At 33.7% G+C, this 12,305-nt stretch overlaps 1 long non-coding RNA gene across 16 annotated transcripts in view; it reads right to left on the reverse strand.

The window, feature by feature from the left end:
- The window catches only part of LOC141380326 (uncharacterized), a 48,884-nt gene that overhangs the window by 20,620 nt on the left and 15,959 nt on the right, over positions 1–12,305 (reverse strand). For all 16 annotated transcript variants that reach the window (XR_015521990.1, XR_015521994.1, XR_015522004.1 and 13 more), the window contains one exon: positions 4,613–4,745. This is a non-coding gene — a long non-coding RNA (uncharacterized LOC141380326). The remainder of the gene's footprint in view (positions 1–4,612; positions 4,746–12,305) is intronic.

The raw sequence follows: 12,305 nt of genomic DNA on the forward strand, positions 1-12,305 counted from the left end.
CTAAATTGTCCGTAGTGTATGAATGTGTGTATGAATGTGTGTGTGGATGTTTCCCAGAGATGTGTTGCAGCTGGAAGGGCATCCGCTGCGTAAAAAAAAAAAAAAAAACTTGCTGGATAAGTTGGCGGTTCATTCCACTGTGGCGACCCTGGATGAATAAAGGGACTAAGCTGACAAGAAAATAAATGAACGAATAAATGAATGTTTGAAACCTTTGTTTCAACTACTAATGATAAATTTAAACTAGCTTGGGAGGATAAACTTGGAACTGAGATATCAGAGGAACTATGGGACAAGTGCCTGATTGCAGTACGGTCCTGTTCGGTAAACAGTAAGAACCAGTTAATACAGTTCAAAGTTACTCATCGCCTGCACTACGTATAGCAAAACCAATTTACACATTTTTCCCCTCTATTTCACCTACAGTATGTGTGACAAGTGTAAAACTACAGAGAACACCACAGCTCGTGCATTTTGGTTTAGCTCATCTTTGTTAAATTTTTGGATATACATTTTTGATTTATACTTATACTGATTTATGGGCCTATAACGTTTCCCTCTAACCGGACACAGAGCTCGCTATTTTTGGTGTTTCAGAACACTCTCTCACCCTTACAAAACATCTCCAACGAGCCCTCACTCTAGGCATGACTGTGACCAAGCTATATTAGAAGTACTAAAAATACAAAAAAACTGGAAAACTCCTTTACGTCCTTTTTTCAAATCTGGTTAATGGATATGGCCTCCGATATCCACTTGGAAAGGCTCCGATTTATAAGATCCAATTGTAACAAAAAGTTCTTTGCTAACCGGGAACCCTTTGTCAGGCACTTGACTACATACTCTGTAACACTACATTTTGTATCTCCAACAGCTGAACCCACATGTATGGCAATTCATATTATATTTACCTACAAATTGTGTATATTCTGAGACAACATTGTTTTTTGTTTTGTTTTTTTGTACTTTAAAGAAAAGTATATAAACAAAGTTGTCAGATAGTCTCATATGGGCAGTGTGCAGACGTGTAGTGCTATTGCACTTTGGGCGTTCACAAACCTTTCCACATTTTGTGTTGGGAAAAAACTATACAAACCGTATTCAGTATTCAAATAACTAAATATATTGTGCGACGAAGTATAAACACACTGTACATGTACATTAAACAGTGAAGTATATGAATAGCTTGCTTATTTATGGTTAATGACCAGCACAAATGGCATCAGGAGATGTCCAAAAAATATCTGAAAAATTAGCAAAATAACATTGACAAAACAGAACGTTGTGAGTTTGGTGTAGAGCAGGTTACAGCGCACATTTTATTTTATAACATATAATAATATTTACATTTACATTTTATAACATGTAATAATGTTTCTTATTAGTATTAAATGATTCACACTCTTTGCGAGTGCTGTGGTATGGTAGTTATTGAATGGCACAGGCTCAAACAGCTTGACTTCTTGACCTGCACAGTTGTGACAGATACCAACTGCATGAAGATTCCTGTCTAATCACCCTGTGCAAACTGTTTTCACACTTTATAGGGTATTAGTTGCATCTAGTATCCCAAATTATCAGTCATCAAGTGGCAAATGTGAGTAAAAATTGACTTGCAGAGTAAATAAAGGCAGTTGGTTGGTAACTTTATTAGGAGCTGCGCTTTGCAGGAGTATAAGCAATGTGAACAAGTCAAATCCCTGACATACCAAAGTAAGCAGCAATTTGTTGCAACAACACTAGTGGGATCAGTGAAAAATATATATCATATATAAAAATATTAAATATGTATTACAATTTTTTTTCATCATATATAATGACAGTGTAGTAACCCGGCAAGCACAGGACATCAGCATGATGTCATATTGATGTTGTACCCCACAGTCATGGGGATGTTGGATTTTGTTTGGAACTGATAATGATGGACGTCAGGCCAACGTCAATGCCCAATATAAAATCTTAGTCCCTTTATTAATCCGGGGTCGCCACAGCAGAATGAACCGCCAACTTGTCCAGCTTATGTTTTACGCAGCTGATGCCCTTCCAGCTGCAACTCATCACTGGGGAACATCCATACACTCTCATTCACACACATGCAGTAGACAATTTAGCCTACCCAATTAACCTGTACCACATGTCTTTGGGGTATAACATCAATATGACGTCATGACAACTCAGCCATGTGAGGAAAATTATGCTGAGGAGATTTTCGTTTTTGTGTGCACTATCCCTTTAAAATGGGATTTGTCCAGCTTATTGTCAAATAATTTGTCAGTTATTAGACTAATCTTCCGCCAATATTTGAACAGGAAACCAAAATAACTGCCTATGTTTAAGTTCATGTAAATAAAAAGTTTTAAGAATTTTTAAATTTCACACATTTAGATATATTTATTTAAATGTATTAAGCCAATAATTAATATTAATATTATTTTGAGATCAATATTTTTTAATCAGATATTCAGTAAGGGAACAAAATGTACCATTTGGCATTATTTTAGGTTTATATAAATATAATTGACTGCACGGTGGTGCAGTGGGTAGCACGTTCGTCTCACAGCAAGAAGGTCACTGGTTCAAACCTTGGCTGGGTCAGTTGGTGTTTTTGTGTGGAGTTTGCATGTTCTCCCCATGTTGGCATGGGTTTCTTCCAGGTGCTCCGGTTTCCCCCAGAGTCCAAAGACGTATTACAGGAGAATTGAACAAACTAAATTGTCCGTAGTGTATGTGTGTAAATGAGTGTGTATGAGTGTTTTCCATTACTGGGTCACAGCTGGAAGGGCATCCGCAGTGTAAAGTATATGCTGGATAACTTGGCGGTTCATTACGCTGTGGTGACCCCTGATTAATAAAGGGACTAACCCAAAGGAAATGAATGAATAAACCTAAAATAATGCTAAATACAAATCTGCTGAATATCTGATATATATATATATATATATATATATATACATACATACATACATACATACATACATACATACATACATACATACATACATACATACATACATATATATGGCTCAATACACTTAAAATAAATATATCTAAATGTGCTAAATTTAAAAACTAAAAATTTACATAAACCTAAACATAGGTAGTTACTTTTGTATTCTGTTCAAATATCTGATGAAGATTAGTCTAATAATTCAACTGGATAAATCTAATTAAAATGAGATAGTTTACTCCAAAAGGAAAATGTCCTCACCATGTTTTTTTATCACTTGACTGTGCAACCCCCCCAAACATTCTTCATAATAGCATCTGTGATGTTCAATGAAAAAAAGAAACTCAATCATGTTTGGAAGTATGAGAAAATATTCATTTTTGGGTCAACTATCCCTTAAAAGAGTAAGTTTAATATACAGTTAAAGTCAGAATTATTAGCACCTTGTTTATTTTTGTCCCCAGAGAAGATTTTTTTAACACATTTCTACACGTAATAGTTTTAATATCAGTAAATAATATTTTACCAAAGTATTTTTCAAGAAACTTAAAGTGACATTTAAAGGCTTAACTAATTTATAAGTTTATTAGGCACGTTAGGGTAATTAGGGAAGTTATTGTATAACGATGGTTTGTTATGTAGACTACAGAAAAAAATATCTTAAAGGGGCTAATTATTTTGACGTTAAAATGGATTTTAAAAAAAACTGCTTTTATTCTAGCCGAAATAAAACAGATATGACTTTCTCCAGAAGAAAAAATATTATCAGACATACTGTAAAAATTTCCTTGCTCTGTTAACCATCATTTCGGAAATATAAAAAAATAATAACAATTAAAGGTGGGCTAATAATTCTGACTTCAACTGCATACATACAAGGACAAACTATCTATTTTTTTTACACATTTATTTATTTAACCTTACACAATGTTGTTGCTGGTAGTTAGAGAGTGGTCACCAGACTTCCTTGTATTAGTCGTTTCCTCTGACCTCATGTCCTGTTTTGACATGTGCTGTGTTTATCAATCACAGGCTGAGGTTCATCAGTTTCAGCAGGAGCATCTGACAGATTTTGAAGAGGTGAACGCCTCTCTACTGTACTGATACTGTGGCCTTAACTGATGTGGTTCTCTGAATGACAGCTGATTCATCATTCAGGCTAATAATGACCAATGACAGATGAACTGCTCAGAGATCAGTGACTGGAGCTCATCTGTGTTTACTGTTGGACATCAGAGAGCGGGTGTGCGCAAACACACGTTCACAATGACAGCCATAATGATAATGACGAAAATTGAGCTCTAAATCAGTGTATTTGTATTTTTATATATAGAAATTTGTTTGTTCTTTTGACATGTAAGTGGTCTATGTGTTATAATAAACTTAAAAGTTTCAGGGATCAAAACTTTTTTGTTGGTGTAAATTAGCCAAAATAACTACAGTAGGTTTCTATCCAAAGATGTGAATTAAACTTATGTGCAAAACTGGAATACCACATAAAACATTTTTTCCCCCAATGTATAGGCTCATTCTGAAAACGTAGCACTATATACAATTCTGGAGATCATGAATTATGTATACGTATGGCTTCATTTTGTCTTTAAAATGAATACTACATGGCGGTATGGCACCTTTTCTTTTCACTTTTACCAGCTGACCGCTTACCTCTGTGCGGACAGCTTTCCCGCTGTTATCAGTCTGTCCAGTAGCTTGCCATGTACATCAGAGGACTTGAGACACAAGGAGTTGACCATGACGATGGGGTTTGAGTCTGGCAAAGAACAGTTCCAGAAAGTGGCTAAGACAAAAACAGAAGCCAAAAAATCAAAATAAACAATTAAATAACAGGGTGAGAATGTGGTAAAATCTGAAAATGTGGTAAAAATCAGGCAAGGACTTTTCTTTTTCTGGATTGCTTTTATTTATGGAAGTGGGTGAGTGGGTCAATCTGTGCTTTTGTGCTTTTTTTTTGTGCTTTTGGAGTTTATGTAAGGAGGGCAATGGGTCAGTCAATCAGTCAGTCAGTCAGTCAGTCAGTCAGTCAGTCAGTCAGTTAACAACGGCCTCTGGTAGATTGACATGAGAACAGCAGGGTTGAATGGGACAGAAATTTGAGATCCCAAAAAGCGCACACAGCAGCCTCTTTTGGGCTACATTCACACTGCAGCCAAATGTGGCCCGAATCTGAATTTTTCCCCCTCATGTGACTCAAGTAATGACAGTGTGAACAGCCCAAACCGCATGGAATCGGATCTTTTCACTTCAGATTTATGCTACTTTCATATGTAATAATAATAATAATAATAATAATAATCTATCCTTACTATTATTATTATTTACCCAAATTTACTTTAAAGTATTTAATAATGAACAGTTCTGTAACTGAACAGTAAAATACTTAATAATAATAACTTTCATAATCATCATTATTATTGTTATTATTATTATAAGTAAAAAATACTGTAATAACTGTTCTTGTTTTACTTTAAAATGTAAAAACACAGGGCTTTTATCGTGGCAGACAGCAACATGGGAAACATTTCTGAAGTGCCTCTCTTTTGTTGACAACAGATTTATAAATCATTCTCATTACGTCTCATAACTCAAGAAAATGCTTTCTACATGATTTTTTCTGCATTTTGCACAAAACTACTAGCTCTTGTAGAAAAGACAGTAAGCACCTTATCACCTGCAGATGAAAATAACAATACATTACCTATTTATATAATGCAGTGTTAAAGACTTAAATACTAAAACAAAGCCGGTTCACGAGGTTTTGGTTAGAATTAATTAATGATCATGCTTTTATTTTGTGGTGCAACTCTCACTATTAATAAACTTAAATTAAAACTGTTATCACAATAAACTCCTCATTTGCTGCTCATTAGTTGTTAAAAAGGTAGCATTTGGGTTTAGGTATTAGGTTAGGGATGTAGAATACGTATTTTGTATATACAAATAAAGAGCCAACATCTTAATACGCAGTTAACAGTGGGAAATGGAAATTCAACTAAAGTTTTACCGAATTAAAAAAAAAGTTACCGTCCCAATAAAGATCTTTATACAAATGACAATTAAAGGAAAGGAAAGTAATCAAAAGCACATCTGTGGAAACAAGCGGCCTGCCTTTGAAAGAGTCCTCGATGAAAATGTGTAATATAAATAAAGGCAGAGGCTTTGAAAAGAAAGCCCTTCCTTCCTGGTCTGTCATCCGAAGGGAAAAGCGCCGTCCGAGCTCCTCTTAAATTCCCAAAGACCCTCTGTCATCAGACTCCCAACTGCAGACGGCAAACACTCAGCCCCCGCAGCCTTTCATCTCACACCGGCCCCCGAAAAACACTCTGATAAGAGATGAGGATCTCAGATGCGCACCGACCACAGCTGATCACTCTGAATGAGCAGCATTAACCAAACAGATGCAATTTGATTTATTGATTTATACAATTTACACGTAGGCTTTATTATATTGAACTGTTAACAATATCCTGCAGAATCTACAGTAACTTACTGGCAGCAGTTTACCAGTGACTTACGGTAAATCAATTACAGCAAGAATACAGTATTTACATTTACAGCACCATTTGTCCTGCTCTACAGTATATGATATATTGATATCATATATATTGATATATTGTACATCTATACTGTAAAATATAGTCATTTTCACAAACGCAACTTTAAAATACTGTAATATACTACATAACCATCCTACACATACAGTTAATATTACAGTAAAATACAAAGTAATTTACAGTGTATTTGACAGCAGTTAATGTCCGATTTTGCTCTATATCTGTTTACAGTGTTTTATAGCTTTATTGTAAAATGAACAGTAATTTTGACAATGCGACTTTAAAATACTACAACAAACTGCATAACTGTCCTACAGTACAATACAGTTCATATTGCAGTTAAATACAGTGCAATTTACAAAAATTGTTAACTGTGTTTGTTCAATATAAAATACGGTTTGAATAACCACTTTTTATTAGAATATGTTGAAAATAAGCAACTTGTATTGTTTGTAATTTTATTGTGTTATTTTTATAATAGTTATTTTATATATAATTAGAATTTTATATTGAATATTTTAAGTAAACTGTAAAATGTGCTACAATCTAAAAATATGCTTTTATATACATTTTATTGCTACTTGAAATGTATTATTATTATTTGTAATTATATATATTTTTAAGTAACAATAATATTTTTTATTTAAAGAATTGTAAAATGGCAACTTGTAAATATTCATGTACATATAATTAATAACTTATTTCTTTCAAAATATATGTTTTATTTCTTTTATATTTAATCAAGTAAAATATATGTTTTTTATTTCATTATTTCACTTGTTTAAATAATTTATTTTTAGTTGTCTATGGTGAACCCATTGCTCAGTTTTGGACAAATGTTTTATGAATCCTTTAAAAACCATGAACAATTCAAAAGGTCAAAGATTATGTCAGATATTAAATCTGATTCAAAGTAAAGTGCATATAGGGAAATGCATTTGTCTAAAACAGCTTGCAAATACTTCACAAGCCAGAAAAACAATGACAAGTCAATTTATGTAGGTATAAATTCCTCTGTAAAAACCTGTAGAATACAGATATGAATAAAACTAAAAGTAGTTTGGTGTTTCTAAGAGCTTCAGAAGTGGAGATTTATAACTCAACATAAAAAAAACGCATTTTTAGAGAACAGCTTTAAAAAATCTGGGTAACACAGATTACATGAATAATAATGCATTAATATGTAAACTAAACACTTCTTTAATATGAATTAATGGTAAGGCACATTAGTTTGTGAGTAAATAATGGTTACCATAGTTACTTGTTAGTACATGTTTGTTAATAAATGTATTAATTAACATTTATGATTATGGTAAATGTCACCAACATAAACTCGTGATAATTATGTCATGACTTTACTTGGAGGGGCACATCATCATTAACTCATCCTTAATGAACTCCTGTGTTTAAACTGTTTATTCAGTGTAAACCTACTAAACCGCATAAGCAGTTTATGATGAGTTAAGAATTGGTTAGTGATGATGTGTCCCTCCAAGTAAAGTCATAATATAATTATACATTAAAAGCTCATAAGTTGGTTAAATTAAGCAAAAACTAATGTGGTATTTAATACATTAATTAACAAACAAGCATGTACTAGCAAGTTGTACTAGCCGTAATTCACAGACGAACTCATGTGACTCATGATATAGTTAAAGTTAGTTCATGATTAGCGCATGAATCATTAGTCCATAATAAAGTAATTATTTTAGTTTATATATTAATACATCATTATTTAAGTACTGTTCTTGTAAAGTGTTACCAAAATCTGCACTGTAACTGAAATCTACAAACACAAATTGCGACTAAATGCACCAAAACAACTCCTTAAATGTTATTTTGTATGAAATCTGCAAGCTGACAGGTGTTTTAGTGTTGCAGTGTCTGGTCTTGAGCGTTTTTCCTCTGAATGGTCATTTTCTGCTGTGCCTCTTCAGCAGATCTGTGTGTTGTGCGGGTCAAGGGAACGGGTCGAGCGGGTCGAACTGCGGGTGCGACTGCGGGCTTCAGATTAATGGCCCCGTTCTGGAGGTCCTGCGCTCATTATTCTCCTCACAGCACATAGTTCAGCACTAAACACTCTTCACTGGCTTTTCTGAATAAGCAATGCGCCGCCGATGCTAATGTTTGACTGAATATGGCACACACTTTAATGTTGACATCATAGTTTGGACGTCGAGAGTGCTTTGTTTTCTGAGATTATTGGTTTTGTTCACTATTTACTCTCAGCATGTTTTGCATGTTAGTCAGTGTGCGAATTACACATTTTGATTTAGTAGCTAATTACTATTAATTGGTACTATCTCATCCATACATTTAAGTATGAAGGGTGGGATTAGTGGTAGGGTTTTCATGCACTTAAAGTCATATGCATTTGTATGAATCAATATACTAATCATCCTCTTTTTGAATAGACTGTGTTTAACCTAAGTGAACCAAATGCAAATATTTCATTCAATTACATCTAATGTATTAATCGTATTTTCAGATTTTAGATTCTGACAACCAGTGATGATCTATTTAAAAAATAAGATTATCAAGACATACTGTTTTTGATATGAAACAGTAAACTTTGTTCAACAGGGAAAAGTTAGCCTCATAACCAATAAATGGATAATCAAAAAAGATTGAAGTCACTTACTGTTATACTTGTATTTACTGTATAACTTCCATTTGTAGGCATATACACTACCGGTTAAAAGTTTGGGGTCTTTTTTTATTATTAATTTTAATTTTAATAATAATCTGTTCATTAAGGTGTCATTTATTAAATGTAAAAAAAAAAAAAAAAAAAAAAAAACGTTAATTTGTAAATAGTCACTAATCAAATATTTATTTATTATTTATTGTATGTAGTTTCAAATGAAATTATTACACTAGTCATCAAACATGGTTTTATTACTATTACCATTTACTACTACTACTACTATTAATAATAATAATAATGATAATGATAATAATAATAGAGTGATTTCTGAAGGATCACCTGACTCTGAAGAGTTATGAAGCTGAAAATAATCTTTAAAATCACTGGAATAAATTATTCAATTCATTTATAGACTACATTAAACAGTTATTTTATAGTGCAATAACATTTCACAATTTTACAATTTGTGCTGTAATTTTGATTAAATAAATGCAGCTTTGGTGAGCACGAGAAGCTTGTTTTAAAACATTTAAGAATTCTTCTGACCCCAAACTTACCCCATACCCAAACTGGTAGTGTATGTTTATTAAAATATATTTTATAGTTTCATTTGACTTTGCTTCTATGTTATATGTAGATACAAAACCTTTTTACAAGAAAAAAGTGTCTGGAAATTATTTTTTTATTTTTTATTAAAAACTAATTCTTTTCAGCTTTTTCAGACATCTTTTTCATTTTTTTTTTTACTTTAATTAGTTAAATTATTTAAATAGATTCAAACTGACTCTAAAATACACTACAAATACTATGTTTAATGATCTATTTTCAGATAATTTTATCAATAATTATAATACTAATTTATTTTAAGTTATTTTAAATATTATAAAATGTACAAACATTCTTTTTTTACTTTTATAATAGCTTATTTAGTTCACGCTAATACATTTTGTTGTTTTTCAGTTGTTTTTATCCTTTAATTATTTTGATTATGAAATTTATCTTATTGACTTTTTCGTTTTTTTTTTTTTTTACTTTTAATTTATCTGCACGAACCTATTAGAGCGAGTGTTTACATGTGTCGAGTCCTGTAAAGGAGCTCCAGATGGAAAGTTTTGTTTATTGTGTTTACCTTATGATTAAAGCTGTTGCACGTCCCCCAGTTCCCGCCTCAAAATTAGCAAGTTTGAGCTAACTTGTACATTAAGATAACGTTCAGAAAAAACTAAACATCAACAAAGAAACTCGACGAAGAAGAACATAAAAACCTCACTGCCAGCTAGTGTTTCGGAAGTGTTATCGCATAGCAACACAAACAGCGCGCAGAAGTAGAAATGCATGACAATGTGCAAGGCAGGCGCTGTGGGTTAAGCCGATTACTCAACACAGAAGCATAAACTAGGCTTTAGTCCCTTTATTCATCATGAGTGACCACAGCAGAAAGAGCTGCCAACTTATTCAGCATATGTTTTACACAGTGAATGCCCTTCCAGCTGCAACACAGTATTGGGAAACACAAATACATTCACACACACAAACATACACTAGGGCCAATTTAGTTAATTCAATTCACCTATAGCACTAGAAATGCCACCTGACCCAGCAGGGGCTCGAACCAGCGACCTTTTTGCTGTGAGGTGACAGTTCTGACCACTGAGGCTAGTTCACTCAAAAAACGATTTACTCATCCTCAGGTGTTTTCAAAGCAATTACAAGTCTCTTTCTTCTGTTGAACACAAAGGAAGATACATCTATCATATAGGAAAGACAAATACTAACAAATACTTTCTAGAAATATCTTCTTTTGTGTTCACAAAAAAAAAAAAAAAAAAACTCAAACAGGTATGTAACAAGTAGAGGAAGAGTAAATAATGAGAGAATTTTGAATGAACTGTCCCTCAGCTCATTTGCTACATCGATAAGTTCTTTCATAATGGGTAATCAAACATTTAAAGCACAATATCCCACCAGGAGGCTGTTCCTAAACACAAACATCACCATCAGAGGTGTTTTTATAGCTTCCTGACAGAAATCGCATTGTGTCTGAGGGTGAAAAGTGAGGGAAACGAGCACCTCAAAATCAGCCTAAAACACACAAAAAAAAGCTTCGTGAGAAACAGACGTAAATAATTGGCAGGAAATGAAGATCAAAGTGCCCGAGTCGCAGCGTTTGTTTTCGGTCTCACCCCTCCCGTCGCCTCTCTTTAAAAACAGCCGAAGCCGCAGGAAGTGTTGAAAACGGTCGCGTCTCATCCTGAAGCTCGAATGTTACGCGGGGAAGGAAAACTGTTGCGTACGATGCTGTTTGCCAGGAAAAGGCTTCAGATGATTGTTGTGAGTTCAGAGACGAGGACTGTGCCATCTTGTCTGACAGATAAAACTGTGTTTATGAGACAAATCCATTGCTTTTGTTGTTAGGCAAGTCTAAAGGGATCTGAGGGGCACTCTTACATAACTGGAGGAAACGTATGCTTTTACAATAAAACATGTTCATTCAGGACTAGATTTGTTCCCTGCTGAAAAAAAAACAACAAATATAGGAACCATCATAGGGTTTCTAATGGTTTTAATAGAAATTATACTGGTTTAAAAGGAAACTAAACTAGTCCTCTACTGATCTTTTTTTTTGTATTTTATTGGTGACATGTTAAAACCAAGGGTGACACGGTAGCTCAGTAATTAGCATTGTCGTCTCAAGGCAAGAAGGTTGCTGTTTCGAGTCCTGGCTGCATGGGTCAGTTGGCATTTCTTTGTTTGCATTTTCTCCCCATGTTGGCATGGGTTTCCTCTGGCTGCTCCGGTTTCCCCCACAGTCCAAAGACATCCGGTATAGGTGAATTGAATAAACTGACTATGGTGTATGTGTACAATGGGTGTGGATGGATGTTTTCCAGTACCGGGTTGCAGCTAGAAGGTCATCCACTGTGTAAAAATATGCTAAATAAGTTTTCCTGATGAATAAAGGGACTAAGTTGAAGTCTAAGTTTCTCAAGTGTGTTACTTGAGGTATATTGTTCTACTTTGACACAACAACAATAGCCAAAAACAGAAAGTTTTTTTTTCTTGCATTTTGATAAAGTTTTACATATCACATTTACGTAAACATGCAGGAATGGCTAAAACACTGTAAACAAATCCCTCA

Source organism: Danio rerio, chromosome 22 (assembly GCF_052040795.2).
Source record: "Danio rerio strain M-AB ecotype USA chromosome 22, GRCz13ab, whole genome shotgun sequence".
Taxonomy (NCBI): domain Eukaryota; kingdom Metazoa; phylum Chordata; class Actinopteri; order Cypriniformes; family Danionidae; genus Danio; species Danio rerio.